Here is an 18220-nt window from a genome sequence, read left to right as displayed (position 1 = left end):
TGATACTTCTAATGATCTTGTTGATGACGTGCAAGAATTAAGGAGCAAGCGAGTTAGGGAGGAAAAGAGCTACGGTAACGATTTCCTTGCCTATATTGTTGAAGATGAACCTGTAAGTTATTATGATGCAATTAAATCTATTGATGCACCATTTTGGTTGGAAGCTATTAATAGTGAATTAGATCCTGTTTGAGAATTATCAAATAAAAATTCTCTCAAGTTTTGGTTCAATGTTTTCTCAACTAGAATCCTTGACTCTACCAAAATCTCTCTCTCTCTCCCTCCTCCTTAAATCTAAATTTTTGTTTGATAAAACAAATTGGGTTGGGTTTCATGAGGAGTTCCTAACTCCATACATAAAGCTTTAGATACGAGTCCTTGACTCGTAGATCTTGTTTGAGAATTACCAAATAAAAATTCTCTCAAATTTTGGTTCAATGTTTTTTTAACAAGAGTCTTTAACTCTACCAAATCAAATTCATCAATGGAGTCCTTGACTCTACCAAAATAAATTAAGTCCTTGACTTTTTGTTCACCCTCGATTTGTGTGTTAAATCTCAAAAATTCAAAAAAAAAAATATTAACTTTTCTCCATGAGGCCGCGGAAACATCTAGATTGAAGTGGTACAACCCGTTTGGGCATTGAAGCACCCAAAGTGCCATTTTAGGTCAAAATGAACAAAATGTCCTAGTCAACCCTAGGTTGACCAAAAGTCAAAATTGGTCAAAATCATCTCAAAACAACATTTTTTATATTTCTACATCAAACCCGAGCTACTTAGAGGTTTTTGTCAACTTTGACCAAGTTTGACTAGAGATTAACTCTCGGAGGCACCAAAAACTCTAATTTTGATCCAACCATAAAAATAGGTTGAAACTAGTGTCATTGCAAAGATTATTGAATTCTCTTTCCAACGACTATTCATGGGTCAAAATCAGAGTTAAAACGGTTAAGATATCTTGAAAACCGTGATGGGCGCATCAACTCGCTTCCTAACCTCATAACATTTGATCCAACTGTTGAATTTTCAATTTCTTTAGTGTTCTGAAAACTAGACATCCAGATCTTTTCAGGGACACCAAGATTGGCTTAATTAGAGTTCAGGAAGGCCTTCAAATATGTGATCGAATCAGAACCGAAAAGCTAGAGGAAAAGGACAAAACTGCTAACGTTAGCAATTTTGGGCTTGCATCCTTGCCCTTGTTACTTCCACCTAGGAGGTTGTGCCCTTGCTCCAAGCATCCTCACTCCATGCATGTACATGCAACAAACAAAGAAAGCATCCAACAAACAAGCAAAGGAGATAACAAAGAGGTAAAGGGAACATGCAAAGAGACATACTAGCAAAGATAGCCAAACAGGGGCAAACAAACATGTTATCAAACAAAAAGGGGTGTCCTAGGAGGAAAATGTAGGTTTGAATTGAGTGTCCATAGTTCCATGAGATTGGAGTATGGACGACACACGTGCCATCGAACAAAATTCCTATTAGGGACTCGAGGTCTCGTGTTAAATGATGTTAAATGATGGGAGGTGTGGCTGAGTGAAATAACCTCCTACCACATGCCCCACTCCCTTAAATAATTTCAAAAGAAAAGAGGCATGCTGCTGAAAATCAGCTACAGCCTACACCAATTACTCGTGAAAGATGCAAGTGAAGTACCACACATTCTTTGCAACTTCTACCCCTTTATCTGGTTAGTTGAGAAAATTAAGGAAGTAACTGCTCTTCAAACTCCCTATAAATTAAAGAGGTCTGGCCAGGTCAAGGTGGCATGGTGTTGAGCTTTTGTTTGTTTTCCAAGTTGACATAATCCACACACAGCATTTGTCACCAAACTGAGTTTAGGCATTCCCAGAACGACATCATTTTTTGACGCAATTGATAGTTGCTTGTAGCTAGCATGCCCCATCCTTTGGTGCCATAGGTCTTCACTTGGCATTCGAATGCTGTTACATACAATCTCAGCATCAGGAACTAGAGCATAGCAATTGTCTAGTGTGCGAATTCCACTTATAAGTTGCTCACCTAACTCATTTAAAACTAGACACTTCCCTTTTGAGAACAACACCATGAAGGCTTGATCACCAAATAAACTTAACCTTAATAGATTCACTCTCAGCCCTTCCACATACAACATATTTGCAATATCCAATAGTCCTGGTAAAGAGATGGTTCCCTTTCCCTTTATCTGGGATTTGCTTCCATCACCAAATGTGACATTACCACCTTTCTTGGATTCAAATACTTTGAAGAGAGTGCTGTCTCTGGTCATGTGTCTTGAGCAACCACTATCAAGATACCATAGACAAGTGTTCATAAATTTGAAGGCTAAGTGCATAATGAAGCATACTTTGTGCTTATTTTTTAAGTCATCAAGTATGGTCTTTTCTTTGATTTGATAGCCACATGATTTTACCCTTGCCTTTATCTTTCTGAGACATATACCCTTACAAAGAGCAATAATTAGTGGTCTACATGTGGGATATAATTTCATATATGTCTTTCAAACAAGTTTCCTTGTCACCAATCACCTCAATTTTAAAATTTTAAAATTTCACTAGATATGTGTTCGTCAAGTTTTTATTCATTTGTATTAATAAAATCGTAACTTGTAACTCTTGTCAAACAATTTCTCTACCATTTCCGTTATCATCTATTGGGTAACATCCTATCTCATTTTAACAACATTTGAAAATACGAGCTTTAGTGTAGTCATTAAGTTTGCATCCCAACCACTAAATAATGCATCAAAACCAATAGTATCATTTGTCTTTCTTCGATCCCAAACAATATTTCTTTTCTTTTTTCTCTTTGATCTATAGCAGCTCATGAAAGAGTATATTTAGTTATTTATTTTTGAGGTCCCTTTGAAATAAATAAATCATATGAGATTTAAATGGTTTTAGATTATATTATTAGGGCAATTGCACAATGGGTGTTGCAAGTCTCTCATTTTCAAGTGGCATATTGTTTAGTACCTTATTTTGTACCTAGCATCATTTTATAAATATTATGCACAAAATAAGGACTAGAATTAGATATAACATATAAAATACTTTTAAATTCAATAAGTATAAAGAGCTTTTATACAAGTTGGAAAAAATATATTATTTATAAATTTGAAGTGACCATAAAAATCAATTATCTTTTTCATATGTTTAAAATTTAAGTTTAGATTTGTCAATAGTCTTGTAGATCAATTGGCACCTCCTGGTATTTTCCACATAAATGAATAGGTTTCAAATCCTCCTACCCCATAGTTGTAGCAAAAAATGATATTATATGTTTATGTTTATGTTTATTTTTTCGTATACATTTATTTTTTTTAAAAGTGCTTATAAATTTCTTAAAACTTTTGGGAGTTGAGTTTTAATCAGATAGTATTTCAAATATCTTTTGTTTTGTTATTATCTTTGATTTACAAATCAAATCCAAGAAACCTCTCTCTTGAAAGCTCTTTTCTTTGCATTCTAATGATAATGATTAAAAAAGTACACTTGGTTAACTTCTTTATTTTTATATCTCTTTCTAATAGAAAGCCCTATACATTTTGAGAAGGAACCTGTAACACCCCAAATATTTTTTTTTAAACAATTTTTCCAATGACAATTTTATCTAAATTTGGAGTTTATTTTATTCAATGTGGTTAATTATTTTATGGAGGAGTTTTGAATATCTGAGCATATGATAATATTTAGTTAATTTTGGAATTGGCCAATTTAAATATGGGAGAAACTTTAAGGGTAAAATTGTAAATTTTATCCCAAGATCTTTATGGAAGTATAAGAATGATCATTTTTAGGGGGTTAGGTCACGGGTTCATTCTTCTCTTTCCCAAAACCATGAATACCATATATTATGAAAATTGAAATTGCAAAAAAAAAAAAAAAAAAAAAAAAAAAAACTAGGTGGTAATTCAAAGTATATGGCAACAACCTGTTTCGTGTTTTTTCCCCCTCGATGTGGACATTTCCAAGTTGTATTGAGAAAATTAAAATTTACAAAACTAAATGAAAAACAAAAATAACAATTAGGTGATGATTATCTAAGTATCAACATATCACATGTGTGCCTGTATATTTCTAAGTTTCTTTAATCTATCCATATCACCCTAAAATCAGCATTTCTGAATGTTTTGTGAATCAATAAATGCTTGTGACACACGGATCTTATCTAATATATATCTTTATTCTTGAAATTCAGATTAAATAAGCATCTATAGTTCAAATAAAAAGAAAACAAGAAAAAACAATAAAGGGAAAGAGAAAGAAATAACATGCCTAATGTTTACAAGGAAAAGAAAGATTATTTTCATCTTAGAGCCTTAAAAGGTTTGATTTGTTTTATTCAACTTTAATTACTTAACTTGTATTCATGTATAATGTAATCATTATGGTTCACCTACAAGGTATAGGATGCCAAACAAAAGGTCATTGCAGCTATATATAAGGATTTTAAGGAGTCGTATGTGGAGTTGCCGCATTTTTTGGCAAGACTGAAAGATTCAAGTCTGAGTACAAAGTTTAAGTAACTAGTGGACGATAATTATGAATGGGAACCTGTACATTCAACTTTGTATTTTGGGCATTTGGTCCATCAATTGTTGGGTTTAGGCACTGTAGACCCGTGATCAGCATTGATGCAACCCACCTGTACAACAAATATAAAGGGAAGTTGATGATTGTATTGGCAACAGACGCTAACAACAAGATTTATCCACTAGCCTTTGCCATTGTCGAAAGCGAGAGCATAGAGACTTGGGGTTGGTTCTTGGCTTGCATAAGAAGATATGTTACCAACCAGACAAATCTGTGCATCATATCTGACAAACACCTTGGAATACAAGCTGTCTTTAGAGACACTAGTACTCTATTTTTGCATCCTCCCATGACACAACGTCGTTACTGCCTCCGTCATCCATGCAGTAATGACAACACTAGATGGAAAGATGAAATTTTAAAGAATCTAGTATGGAGGGCAGCAAGTACTACCCAAAGGCAAAAGTTCAATGCCACCTTCGAATTAACTGAAAATCTCAAGTAGGAAGCACACCAATATCTCAGTGATGTGCCTAAAGACAAATGGGCTCTGGCTTTTGACAAGGGTTACCATTATGGGGCGATGACTACAAATGTTTCCAAGTGCTTCAATGGTGTTTTAAAGGGTGCTTGAAGCCTAACCATTACGACAAAGGTGATACACATTTTTCAAACTGAATGCTTACTTCGATGATCGTTGCAATAAGAGTATATAGCAATTGAATTCGGGTAAAAAATGGTGTAAATATGCCTTGGTTATCTTCATGAGAAATAAGGCGTTAGCAGAGTATCACAGGGTAACGAGATTGAGTGCACAACAACAATCCTATCAAGTAGATACACCACATAATCCAGGGAGTACTGGTGGGAGGGATCACACACATGGAGTTAATTTGCTGCAGAGAACTTGAACATATGAGAAATGGAAACTGTACAAGATACCATGTTTAGATGTCATTGCAGTTTGTAGTAGATATCAACATGATGCAAAGCAGTATATTGTCCCATGCTATAGCATGAATGCATTGTTTTGCAGCTATGCACCTATTTTCCTAGCATTGAAAGATAGATTAACTTGGTTGGATCTTGAAGAAACTAGAAGGGTCATCCCTAACCCCCGATTAATCACAGAGAAAGGTCGCCCTATATCAATACAAATTAAGAATGAGATGGACAAGGGAGGGAAATGGCCAAAAACCACACCATGGAAAGAGGGGGGGGGGGGGGAAGGTGCAATGTGGTTTGTGTAACCAAGAGAAGCATAACCGAAGAACATGCCCTAAACGGAATGAGGTACCAATGAGTGGTGGTCTTGCGAACTAGGTACACTAAGTTTTACCTATGTTTTTAGTTTATGATTATATTGCAAAAGTTCCAGATTTTTTTTCTCCCCTAAAAAAATTAAGATATTCTTTGAATTGAGGGCCTTGACTTAGATTATCTCAAAATCTTGCTTGATTTTATTAATATTGATACCTAAATCGAAGATAGCCGAAGATTTAGAGTATCAGAGCAACAAATGTTCTCTTATGTTAGCTCTTAAAGTTGTATACTGTGGTTTTGTTATTTTAATTTTCTATTCACTTTTTCATTTAACATAATATCTGTGTTTTCAACCAACATCAATGTAGTAGTTATCTTTAACATAATATTTTTGCTTTGAATCAAGCTTCAGTATGACCAGGCTGCTTGTCTTGTGCTATTACTCTAAAAAAAGAGGCCGCACCAGAGAATGATGCTTCCTATTGGTAGTTGAGGAGAGGTGATTAGTTAAATTCATTTTTTTCATGGTTATGTTTCAATCTTCCATTCTTTTCATTATAAATGCATACATATTTGAAATTTAGTATTCATAAATTATCATATTAGATGTTGATTTCATTTATTCTTTTTTCCCCTTCTATTACAACATCACCAACGTGTATTCTTGACCACTTAAGAAGATTGGAATGTCTCTAGGAAGTTTCCTAAGTCCTACATGCAGCACATATAACTGTGAGTCAATTTTTGTCATTTACTTTATGTTCAACTGTGTTTGCCATTTTATCATTTTTATGAGTTATAAAGAGTACAGGGGAAATACACTTTATTTTAAAGGCTTTATTCTCTTGTGATGAAATCAATCAATGTCGAATATATTTAATTTGTAGGGAATTTATATATTGCAATCATAGGAATGGACCCTTTATACATGTGCCTGATGTTTTTACTTGCATGAAGAATCTTTATGCTTAATAATTTGTGGTCTTGTCTGCAAAAAAGATGAATGCTCTTAACAATTGAGTGAAAAGGCAAAGACCAAGTTGCAATTTCAAAAAAAGTCCCTAATTGCCCTCACTCCAGCTCCTAGTATTTGCTTAGGCCCTTGAGGTATGTTCATAAGCATTACTTTGTGTGGTCTTGAATTAAACTATTGAAAACTCTATCAAAGTTTGATTAACCTTATTATAGATCAAACACTTACTTTGAGCTTTAGGTTGATAAAACAGTCACTTGAAAAAAGCCCTGTCAGAGGTGATTTATGCATAAGTTAGCTTGTAACTGTATGTGCCTGGTCACGAGATTGTTACTGCTTAGGCCAGGGCATTTATAGCTTAGTGAGGGCCAGGTCAGCCAAAAGTAAAGGCATTAACTTATAAATTAGTGCACTTGACCCACAGCTTTTCATAGTCACCTTGTCACCAAATTAATCAACCTCTTTTTCTCTACATTGGATTATGATCATTCATTCTTATATTACTCTCTCCTTAGTTAGCCACCTTGTTTAGGCCAATTTTATGTATATTACTTCTCCCTAATGAACACACTTTTTTTTTTCTTTATAATATAATCTAGGGTCTTTTTTTAAGGGGGCAGTAACATATTTAGTTGAAGGAAAATATATGTATATTTCAAATAAGGTATGGCTACAAATAAAATTTTAATGGAAGTAAAAATTCTCTTAGTAAAGACCAATAATTCTCCTGGTGCACCTTTGATGTTACCTTAATCCCATCAAAACCTCTTACTTTCAAATGGGATTATGTGGTTTTGATATCTAAAAAAGTGGAAGAATTGGGGCATATAGTTCAAAGGTTTATCTCTCTCTCTCTCTCTCTCTCTCTCTCTCTCTATATATATATATATATATAAAATAAATATTAAAAAAAAAATCAACCCCATGGGAGGCAATAGCCACCTTAGCCTCCCTTTGCTTTGCATTTGATCATGGTCTGTTTAATTTGTATCGGTACTGCCCCTGCCACATCAGTTGAGATGTTCAGGAGGGGACATGTGGAATTGCAATTTTTTTTAATATCCTACTTAGGAAGAAATAAATCTTCATCTTCCTTTTGTGGTATTGTTGTTCTCTTGCCAGGGTTACCATTATACCTAGATGTACTATGACTTAAGCATTGTTGCAAAACCTTGGGAACTGAGTATTCTGATGAATTTCTTTGGTGTTTTTTTCCTTATTGAAGCAAAAAATTTAAAGTCTGGTTTGTTGACAATTGAACATCTTGCCTTTTCAGGTTGAAAGGGCAACCTTAGAGCCAAAAAATGCTAATGAAAGAGTGTTAAGGTTGGCAGAGGAACATAAGGTGTATTTTACATTCTTTCTCTTGAGCTGGATCTTAAAAAAGAAAAAATTAAAATGTGTATCAATTATATAACTTGCATTATTTATTTGTGTTTGATTGGCGATGGCAGAGAGAAAAGGATGAACTTCATAGCAAAATTTTTGACCTGGAAAAGAAACTTGATGCTAGATTGATTTGGAGATTTAGCGGATGAGAGGGTCTTGACACGTGATGAAACATATGGTGAAGATGGGGATATGGAGTTGAAGAAAAATATGGATGCAATTGTAGAAGATTTTAAGTGTTACATTGGGTGTTTATTTATTTTTAGGTTGCATAGAATGAGTTAAATATTTTACTAAAAGAAAAGGTGCATAACTGTGAGCCTATTTGGTTGTGTTGTTTAAATAACAGTATTCGTTGTTTAAACAAAACAACACATATTTTTATAATACTTTTTCACTCACATGTATTTCCACAACACCTAAATAATGTTACTAGAACATTACCAAACGCGTCCTATATCATTAGTAATTACTTACATGTTACAAACTAATTACAAACTTAGTACGAAACACATCCACTTCAAAACAAGTATCCCACATGTAGGTAGTAAACAAAATGACTATTAGTTACCCTTGTTTGGAAATAGTGTATAGTTTTTAATGCCCACTAAGATGGGTGAATTGAGTTGCATGATTGAGAGCAATATCGCGTATCTATAATGGATTTGAATTTTGACTCCGGAAAGCCTCTATTTCCTCTCACAAATATTATTATTAGTGATGATGCAAGAAAATCAGTAGGTTGAATGCTATGGGCTATAGTGATGACTTGATAACCTGAACAGAAAAAGAAAGACTGTCAAGGGTGACCGATGTGAACCGACCAAGGATCCTCCGACGGTTAAGTCAATTTTCTCTCTAGAAAACAAGGATGGTGAATTAATGAATAGTAAAACTTACCTCAGTTGAATGAGACTTAATCCTTTTATAGAGAGTTAGGAGTGGGTCTACTTGTTCGGGTCCACTATCATCGTGGGAGATGTGTGGAGTTAATGGAGAAAATGAAGTGGATTTCGGGAACCCTTCCCATGTTCTGGAATGACAGATCATGGTCGGATTGCATAGAGTGTATAGAAAAATCCTTCGAAATTTACTAAGTGTTATTTAGTCATTTGTACCCCTGTATGGCATGGATGACTAGGTTTTCCTAGACAATCATGAGGTTTGTAGACGAACCTTATTTATATTCATGATACTTTTTGTTGGCCCCCCTCGTGAATTGTTCTAGACGTGGTTTGGTCATGAACGGCACACATGGACGAGTTGGACTTTACTCAGCCCACCATCAATTGCCCCCTTGTCCTTATTTCATCCATACTACTATTGAAATTATGGTTGCTACTATTATTATTTTACACGTGGTGATTTTCCAATGGTTGATGGATTTTCCACATGGCATTTTTGGAGTGGCTTGAGATTCGACGTCCTAGATGAAGACAAGTGGCTTGATCCTAGCAGTCTACATGTTGCATCATTTTGTTCTTCAAAAAGGTTTCCACGTGGCGCTTCCTAGTTGGCTCACGTCGCTTCAATGACCCTTTTGGTTTCCTATAGCTCAATCCCTCTCTTACCCTCTCACTTTCTCATATTTCCTTGCTAGAGTGTATGTGAGTTAGAATAATGTATTAAATCTGCCTTTAATGAGATTAAGACTTGGAACACAATAAGTGAAAGCCAACCCACAGGTCCGGTGGGGTTCGGTGCCTAACACCTTCCCATCCCCATACCTAAATTTCGAACATGTGCTTTGGTAAAAGATCAATCTTTCCACGAAAGGTGCTATATTTATGGTTCTTAGATCTAATCTAGGTGGCGACTCCATTTCTCCGCCATGGTCCACCCTAGGCCAAGGTGTACTCACCCAACTGCGAGGATGACACTATGCATTGTATGCACTTGTGCCCATAACGCATACAGCAAGCAACACGCATACATAGGGCAGGGTGCAACTTTACAGAGTTGCGTGGGATTCGTATGTCCAAATTTCCACCTTTGTAACTTGGCAAACGAGCAACAACAGGTTCACTATCCAAGAACCTGTTTTGCTAGTTGCAAGCAAAAGGCAAGTGACTTACCATCCTAGAGTTATTGAAAAAGAAAAACAAACATGGCCAAGAACCTCAACTATCAACCAAGCAAATAAGGTGATATTATGAGCTAAAAGGATACATCTCTATGGTGTCCATTTGAGGCTTTTGCCTTAAACTTCTCTGGATAGTTTCTATCTCTATCTTAATCTCTTCTGATTTGGTGAGGCTATTGCCTCTGTGTGACTTCTATCTCTATCTCAATCTCTTTTATTCTAGGTGGCTCTTACCTCAATTCTAATGTACATGTTCAATTCCAAGAAGGATATGTACTCAAGTTCTATATTCTTCTTTTCTTGACTTGGTGCAACCCATTTGGGCATTGGAGCACTCAAAGTGCCTTTTTCGATCAAATTGACCAAAATGCCCCTAGTCAATTCTAGGTTGACCAAAAGTCAAATGAGGTCAAAGTCCTCCCAAAATGAATTTTTCATGCTTTTACATCAAACTTTAGCCACTCGAAGATTTTTGTCAAGTTTGACCTGACATTGACTCTTGGGGGCATCAAAAACCCTAATTTTGATCTGACCATTAGAACAGGTTAGGACTAGCGCCATTGTGAAGATTATCTAATTCCCTTTCCAATGACTATTGTTAAAACGGTTGAGATATCCAGAAAACCGTGCAAAGCGCATCAACACATTTTCTGAGGCCATAACTTTTGATCCGACCATCAGATTTCCAATTTCTTTGGTGTTTTGGAAACTAGACATCCAGAGCTTTCTAGGGACACTAAGATCAGCTCAATCCAATTTTGAGAAGACCTTCAAACATGCATTCGAAACTAGACCAGAAAATCCAGAACTACTGATGTCAGCAGGGGTGGCTGGCGGGCTCTTGTGTGGTCAGAAGCCAAAGGGTCAAAATCAAGCTATAAATGCGTCCAGACCCCTCATTTTGCCACAAAAAAAAAGAAGAAGGATTTTGGGTAGTTTTCTGGGTAGATCCTCTCTCTCTTTTCTCTAATTTCTCTCCCAAACATATCCAAATACTTTTGATTCTTCTATTTTCCCCTTAAATCACCGAGTAGTGTTCTTGCACCTAATCTTCCTCTCCTTGGTTCCATACCTTGGATTTGAGGTTTAGGGGTATGGATGTAGCTTTTTAGCTACAATCCACACCCTTTTATTTTCATAACTTTTTCTAACTTTTTCTTGTTCAATAATATGTTTTATCACTTCTCCTAGCTTGTTCTTACTTTATTTTTCTCCCTAGCATGTTTTATGGTTTTTCTAGTATGTTTCCTTGCTTTTTGCCGTGATTTATTGCTTTAATGTTGTTGGCCTAGCCCAAGAGGGTTAGGATATGTCTAATTACATGTTAGTGCTTAGATATACATGCCTATGCTTTCTATGCTATGCTTATGCTTAGATCTACATGCCTATGCGTTCTTTGCCATGTTTATGCCTAGATCTATGTGCCTATGTTTAGATCTATGTCTCTTTGGGCCCTGTGTCATGCCTATGCTTAGATCTATGTGTTTATGTGCTCCATGTCATATTTGTGTGCTTAGATCTATATGTTGGTAGCTTATGCCATGTGCTTCTATAGCCCTTTTGTCCCTTGATATCTTCTCTTTCTTGTGTTTTGGCCCTTATTGGTGGGGTGTAGATTTAGATCCCGTGGTCTAGATCTACATCCACACACCTAGGCCTATATCAAAGGGTTTGGATCATTTTCTTATATGCATGTGTATGTTTACTTGCTTCTATACTTTATGTCTATGCTTGCCTCTCAAATCTAGGCTTTGCCATGCTTTGTGCCCCTTGTGGGCTTGTCCTTGTGTGGTTATATCCATCCCTCTCGTGGCCTGTTGGAGTATAACCACTTATGAGACGCATCCTAGTGATGCTGGTTTGCTCGATGCATACCCTTTCTCTACCCCATGCAATGTTGCTTGCCATGCTTGCTTTGTGCCACCAGTTTGGCTTTCTATGCATTCTTTTTGCACGCTTGTCTACATGTTCATGCATGACTCTTTGCTTGTCTGTGTCGTCCATACTCTAATCTAATGGAGCTATGGACACTTGTCTATACCCCCTTTACTTTTCTTGCTCCTTGCTTAAGCCGCGTTCCTTGGGTATGTCAATATCTGTTTTATATCTCTTATACCTTACTGGGACATACCCTTGGAACATTGGCAATGTCTGATTTACTTTTCTGCTCTATGTGGTTGCATTGTGCATGATGTATGTATATCTATATCTGTTTGTATATTGGTGATTGTGCACTTTGTATGATGGACTCTCGTGACTATGTGAGTGGCCCTCTCTAGTCATGAGAGCTCTTGAACTTGTAGTATGGGTATGTGCTCAAGGCGATTGTCATAGGTTCAAATTCATGTTATATTGTGTGTGGGATTAATTGTAATTTGATTGTAATTTCTTCAATCATTTTTCCTGTATGTATGTGAGATTAATCGTAAGGGATGATTGTGAGAGATCGATGAAGAATCAAACTTCAAAAGTTGAACAAGTGGATTTCACAACTGGCTCGCAACTGGCTCACGAGAAGCAACCTGCAAAAAGAGCCATATATAAAGCATATGACTGGAAGATGAAGTATCGTGTCATGCTAGATTTTTCGCGACTGTCTCGCGAGTAAGGCTAACCCGCGAAGGACCTGTAAAACTTTGTTTGGCAAAAAGTTGTGTTTTGCTTTACCAGTCTTTACCTGCACTATATATACCCTCATTACTCACAAATTTTAAGGAATGTTTTTCAGAGAGAAAACCCTAGAAAATACACTTGAGAGTTAGAGATTGTTATACCCACAATCATCTATACATTTCCTTATGGTTTTCCTCAACTCCTACCTCTCCATCTTAATATTCTTGAGAGGTTGCTAGCCCAAACACTTACCATACCTATTCTGAGTGTAAAGTGAGATTTTGGTGTTGTTGGGAAGTATTGAAAGGAGCCATTCATTGACGGATGCAATCGGGCTGAATTGTAGGATTCGAAAAGCTAGAGAAGACAAGGCTTCGAGAAGTCAGTTAGAAGCAGGAGCTTGGAGGGCTCAAGTACATGGGGTAGATTAGGCTTGGAGGGTCTTTTTGTTATTTGTGTACTCTAACTTTAACTTGGAGGGTCGCGAAGAGGTTTTTCGTCGAGTTCTTTAGTTTCCTCTTCTATAACACGTCTCAATGTTATCTTATGTTTGCATTTCTCTTCCCTACTTTTTTAGCTTTCATTTTATTGTTGATAATGGATGAATATGGCTTAGGGTAGTGTTAACGGTTCTTTGCGCTTATTTACTCTTGTTCCGCACTTAGTATAAGTTAGAGTAAAAGCTATCTAGCCGTAATTTTTAATTGGGGGTCTAAACAAGCTCTTGGGTTTTTGCACAAATCTGAGCTTTCAGTGTGCACAATCATTGTGGTGTGATTGTCTCGATGCATGTCACCCAATGACACTGGTTTCCCCGTGTATGCAACACGCATCAACACGCTTGATACTTTGAAGGGTTTTGGCTCATCTCAGTACGAGCATGTCGATACATGTTGTATACACAGATGCAAAACCCTGTTGATGCGCCATAGCACACAAAATGCGAAACTTTGCCGGATTTTCACCGTGAAAATGAGACACACTGTTGTCATATTCTTATAGTGAAAACTTGGTGAGAATAGCGTTTTGTGTGCTATGATGCACCTACGGCGAAGCACTGCTAGATTTTCGCCACGAAAATAAGGCGAAATGCTGTTGGATTTTTGCCATGGAAATTTGGCATTGATTCCAAATGCGTTGAGAAAACATCGACTGGGACCATACCCATTCCAAAATCAAACCTCAAAACCCAACACATTTAAAGCCCCATAAGCTAATGCCAATAGCTTATTTTCAATTGCCAATGTCTAAAAATTACGGTTTTACTAAAACAAAGGACTGTCCTTGGACAGACGTTGTAGGGTGTCTAACACCTTATCTACATTTAACTAGACTTCCGAACTCAAGAATCAAGATTTTTTACCCATCCATATTAGATTAGGAAAAATGACCTATATTGTGTGCACGATCAGCGCGGTGTGATTGTCCTGATCCATATCACCTAGTGACACTAGATTCCTCATGTATGCGACATGCATTAACACGCTTGATACTTTGAAGGGCTTCAGCTTGTCTCAGTACAGCATGTCGATAGGCGTTGTATACACAGACGTGAAACCTTGTCGATCGCCATAGCGCACCAAATATGAAACTCTGCTGGATTTTCGCCGTGAAAATGAGGCCCCCTGTTGCCATATTCTTACAACAAAAGCTTGGTGAGAATAGCATTTTGTGTGCTATGATGCACCTGCGGCGAAGCGTTGAGGGATTTCCACCATTAAAATAAGGTGAAATGCTGCCAGATTTTTGTTGTGGAAATTTGGCATCGATTGCATATGCACTGAGAAAACATCGACTGGGACCATACTCATTCCAAAATCAAACCTCAAAGCCCAACATGTTTAAAGCCTCGTAAGCTAATTCCAATAGCTTGTTTTCAATTGCCAATGTCTAAAAATTACGGTTTTATCAAAACAAAAGGCTGTCCTTGGATAGGCGCTATGAGGTACCTAACACCTTCCCCACACGTAACCAGACTTCTGAACTCAAGAATCAATATTTTTTACCCATCCATACTAGATTAGGAAAAATGACATTTTCTTAGCCTAGGATCGGTAATAAAATCAAATGGAGTTAGGTGACCAATCATACCTTAGAAAAACCCAATGATTAGTGGGGACTTCACTTACCCTTGGTAATTTCCTTTAAATAGATTTATATTCCAATCACACACCCAAGGTACAACACACCTCCATAACATTTCTCGCATCGAGAGAAAGGCACGCGAGCGTTGCCATGATGGGTGATCAAGTAACCAAGAGGCATCGACATATGTGTTCGATACTTAAAAGGCATGCGTGCATGTGTGTGCATGCTTTTTCCTGCACATTTCTTTACCAAAACATCCTTCTAAGTTAAAGCTTTATAAGATTAAGCTCTAAATCAATCCTAGGCCTTTGAGTGATGTCGTCATTGGGAAACAGGGGCATGAGTTGTAAGGGGTACAAAATGAGATGTCTACGAGTATTCTATGCTGGACGATCCATTATACTTAACCTTATATATTAGCTTACATATTCTCCACTCAACTATCTCCATATAGAAAGAATTTGTACACCACGCCTAAGGATCTTCCTATATATTTGTATCCTCCAAACATGGGAAGTTAAACATGAAGATCTCAGAGCATTAACTCTGTATGCTCCCTGTAAGGAAAGAGCCAACATTCACAGGAAACATGGTTAGCTCTACATCACTATATAAACACCAAGCCTTCTCCTCTCTAAGGTATGTAAAATTTCCTAGTTCTCATACTTTTAGATTTATTGGAGATCATTCAGTTACTGAATTAACCTTTGGAGGGTCTTTGGCTGACACCTCATTAGTGCTCTCTATAGGTTCTTCACCTTTCATTCTTTTGGTACCCCCATGTTACTATACGCTTGGACGATCGACTTATTGAAAATTTTGTGCATCATCACCATCTTTCTTCTCAAAAAGTAAGATTTATATGATAGTTTATCATTGTATTTTTCCAAGACCATGACCTTCATTACTATTAAACATGTTCTTAATAAATGTCACATTTGTGAAACTTCATTATAAAGTATAAGAGCACAATTGTGGACACAAGGGAGGCTTTGGAGTCGTTGCCTAGTTTTTGCAATGGTTTAGGAACCATATATATAGCGTCTTCCCAAGGAAGGACATTTTGATCTTATTACCAGATATATGAGTTCGGAGTTTAGGTATGCTCTTGGAAAGGTGTTAGGCACCCAAGATCACCCAACCCTAAGGTTGGCCTCCCATCATTGTGTCTTACATCTTAACCTTGATAAAACCGCGTTCAATACTTGTATTTTAAACTCACACACATACTAGCATACATCTAAACATACAATTATGGCATCATTCATCCCAAAACAACATATCATACCTATCCATAAAGCAATAAAGAGCCAAACCCATACCCAAATAAACCCTAGCATACATCTAACATGTGAAACCCTATCATACATATCAAACAAAGTAGCAACCAATCATGGCAGCAAGCAACGTCACATTATTAATTAAGAGCATGGTATCTATTTTGTATATTCATCAAGAAAAGATTAAATCAACCAAATGCATGTTCATATGAATGCATGACTTACCTTACTTACCTTGAAGCACATTAGCACTTATGGCATCATGAATGGGCATGTGAATGCATGTTCATGACATCAAAGCAAGAAACAAGCATAAAACCCTAATTTAGGCATGTTAAAGGCAAACAAGCATGTGAACAAAGCAAACAGAAACTTATGGAGCATAAAACATATAGAAAGAAGCTAAATAGAACAAACATGTGAAAACAGAAGTAACAAACAAATAAAATCAGGGTTTCTGGGCTGTGGCCTGTGCATGCAAGAACAAGCTTGTGTGCACATAATTAAGCCTGCGTGCGCAGGCAAGATTATGTGTATGCAAACTCTTACCCAGAAAACCTAAAACACAAAAACAGAGCAGAACCTTAAAACGAAAATTCTAACAACCTAACATGCATAAAATATGAAGACAACTAAAAAACTAACCTAAGTAGATATACATAAACATAAATAATGCAAAGAACTAGATTAAAACAAAAAAGAAAGACTAAAAAAGAAAAAGAAGGGTTGAAGTTTGATACCTCAAAAAGAAGTTCCCAAGCTTTGATTTTGACCGTTCACCTCAGTTAAATCTATCACAAGTCATCAAACAAGCAATTAGCAACATTAAACTAAAAGGATTGGGGCTAGAAAAGATCCCAATCAAATAAAATTGACTTAAGGGTGTTTTGTGAAAAAATCCCTTTTAATTCACTATTTTCTAGTGAATCTTAGGTTTTTCCCATGGGATTTTTGTTTGTTTTGAAAATGTACCATGTAAGGCTTTATATAGTGGAAAAAATAGGGTTTGGAATGGCTTCCAGACGATGTGGGATTCATTCCAAATCTAAGTCATTATTGCAGAAAACTTGCATTTTTTATATTTTTGAAACCTTAGCTGCGTACGCAGGAGAGTGCCTACGTACGCATGCTTTGGCTCACGTAAGCAGGCCGCTGCTCACATACGCGAGCTGAGGGCCACTTTGGTCTTTTATTTCCAAAAATAGATTTTTGCTCATTTAAAATTTTATATTTTTCATTTTAACACTCCTCAAGTTAATTTGATAGCTAATTGAGCTCTAAACTAGCCTTGAGCCTTGGAGTTTGAGCATAATTGGGGAATGGGTGTCCGAGTTGTAAGGGGTACAAAATGCGGTATCTACAATAGTGGTGGAGTTAAATTTTTTAGCTTTTAGCATCTCAAAAACTCACTTGATCTATTTTAACACACCGCTTTATAACACACCCAACATCAAATGGTTCTACTTTTTTACCACTTCGATTAAAATAATATAAAGACTGATTAAAATAATAAAAAAAAAATCATCACAAACCAGCCACAACCACCACAGCCCACGACAAAAAGAAGAAGAATAAGCACAACCCATCACCACCAACCACAACCCACTGCCACAGCCAAACATAGGAAACCCATAGCCAAAATCAACCACCACCACCACCACCATCAACCATACCACAACCACATCGCCACTAACCACCAATCCAAACCATCCAAAGCCAACACAACCCAACCGCAACTTTGTCGAAACCCAGCCATCAAAAACCACCACACAAACTTAGCCACACCTAAAACTCACCACAAAATCTAGCAACCTACGACCATGATCCACCTAGAGAGGCACGACGGTGACGATCCACCGAGAGAGAGAGAGAGAGAGAGAGAGAGAGAGAGAGAGAGAGAGGAGTAAAGAACAAAGAAGGGAGATAGGGGCAGAGAATGAAAATAGAGGTTGAGTCTGAAGAAGTGAACGAAGAAAGAGAGAGAAAAA

Source organism: Quercus lobata, chromosome 3 (genome assembly GCF_001633185.2).
Source record: "Quercus lobata isolate SW786 chromosome 3, ValleyOak3.0 Primary Assembly, whole genome shotgun sequence".
Taxonomy (NCBI): domain Eukaryota; kingdom Viridiplantae; phylum Streptophyta; class Magnoliopsida; order Fagales; family Fagaceae; genus Quercus; species Quercus lobata.
The sequence above is the reverse complement of the archived record's forward strand: the minus strand, read 5'-3'. Positions refer to the sequence as shown.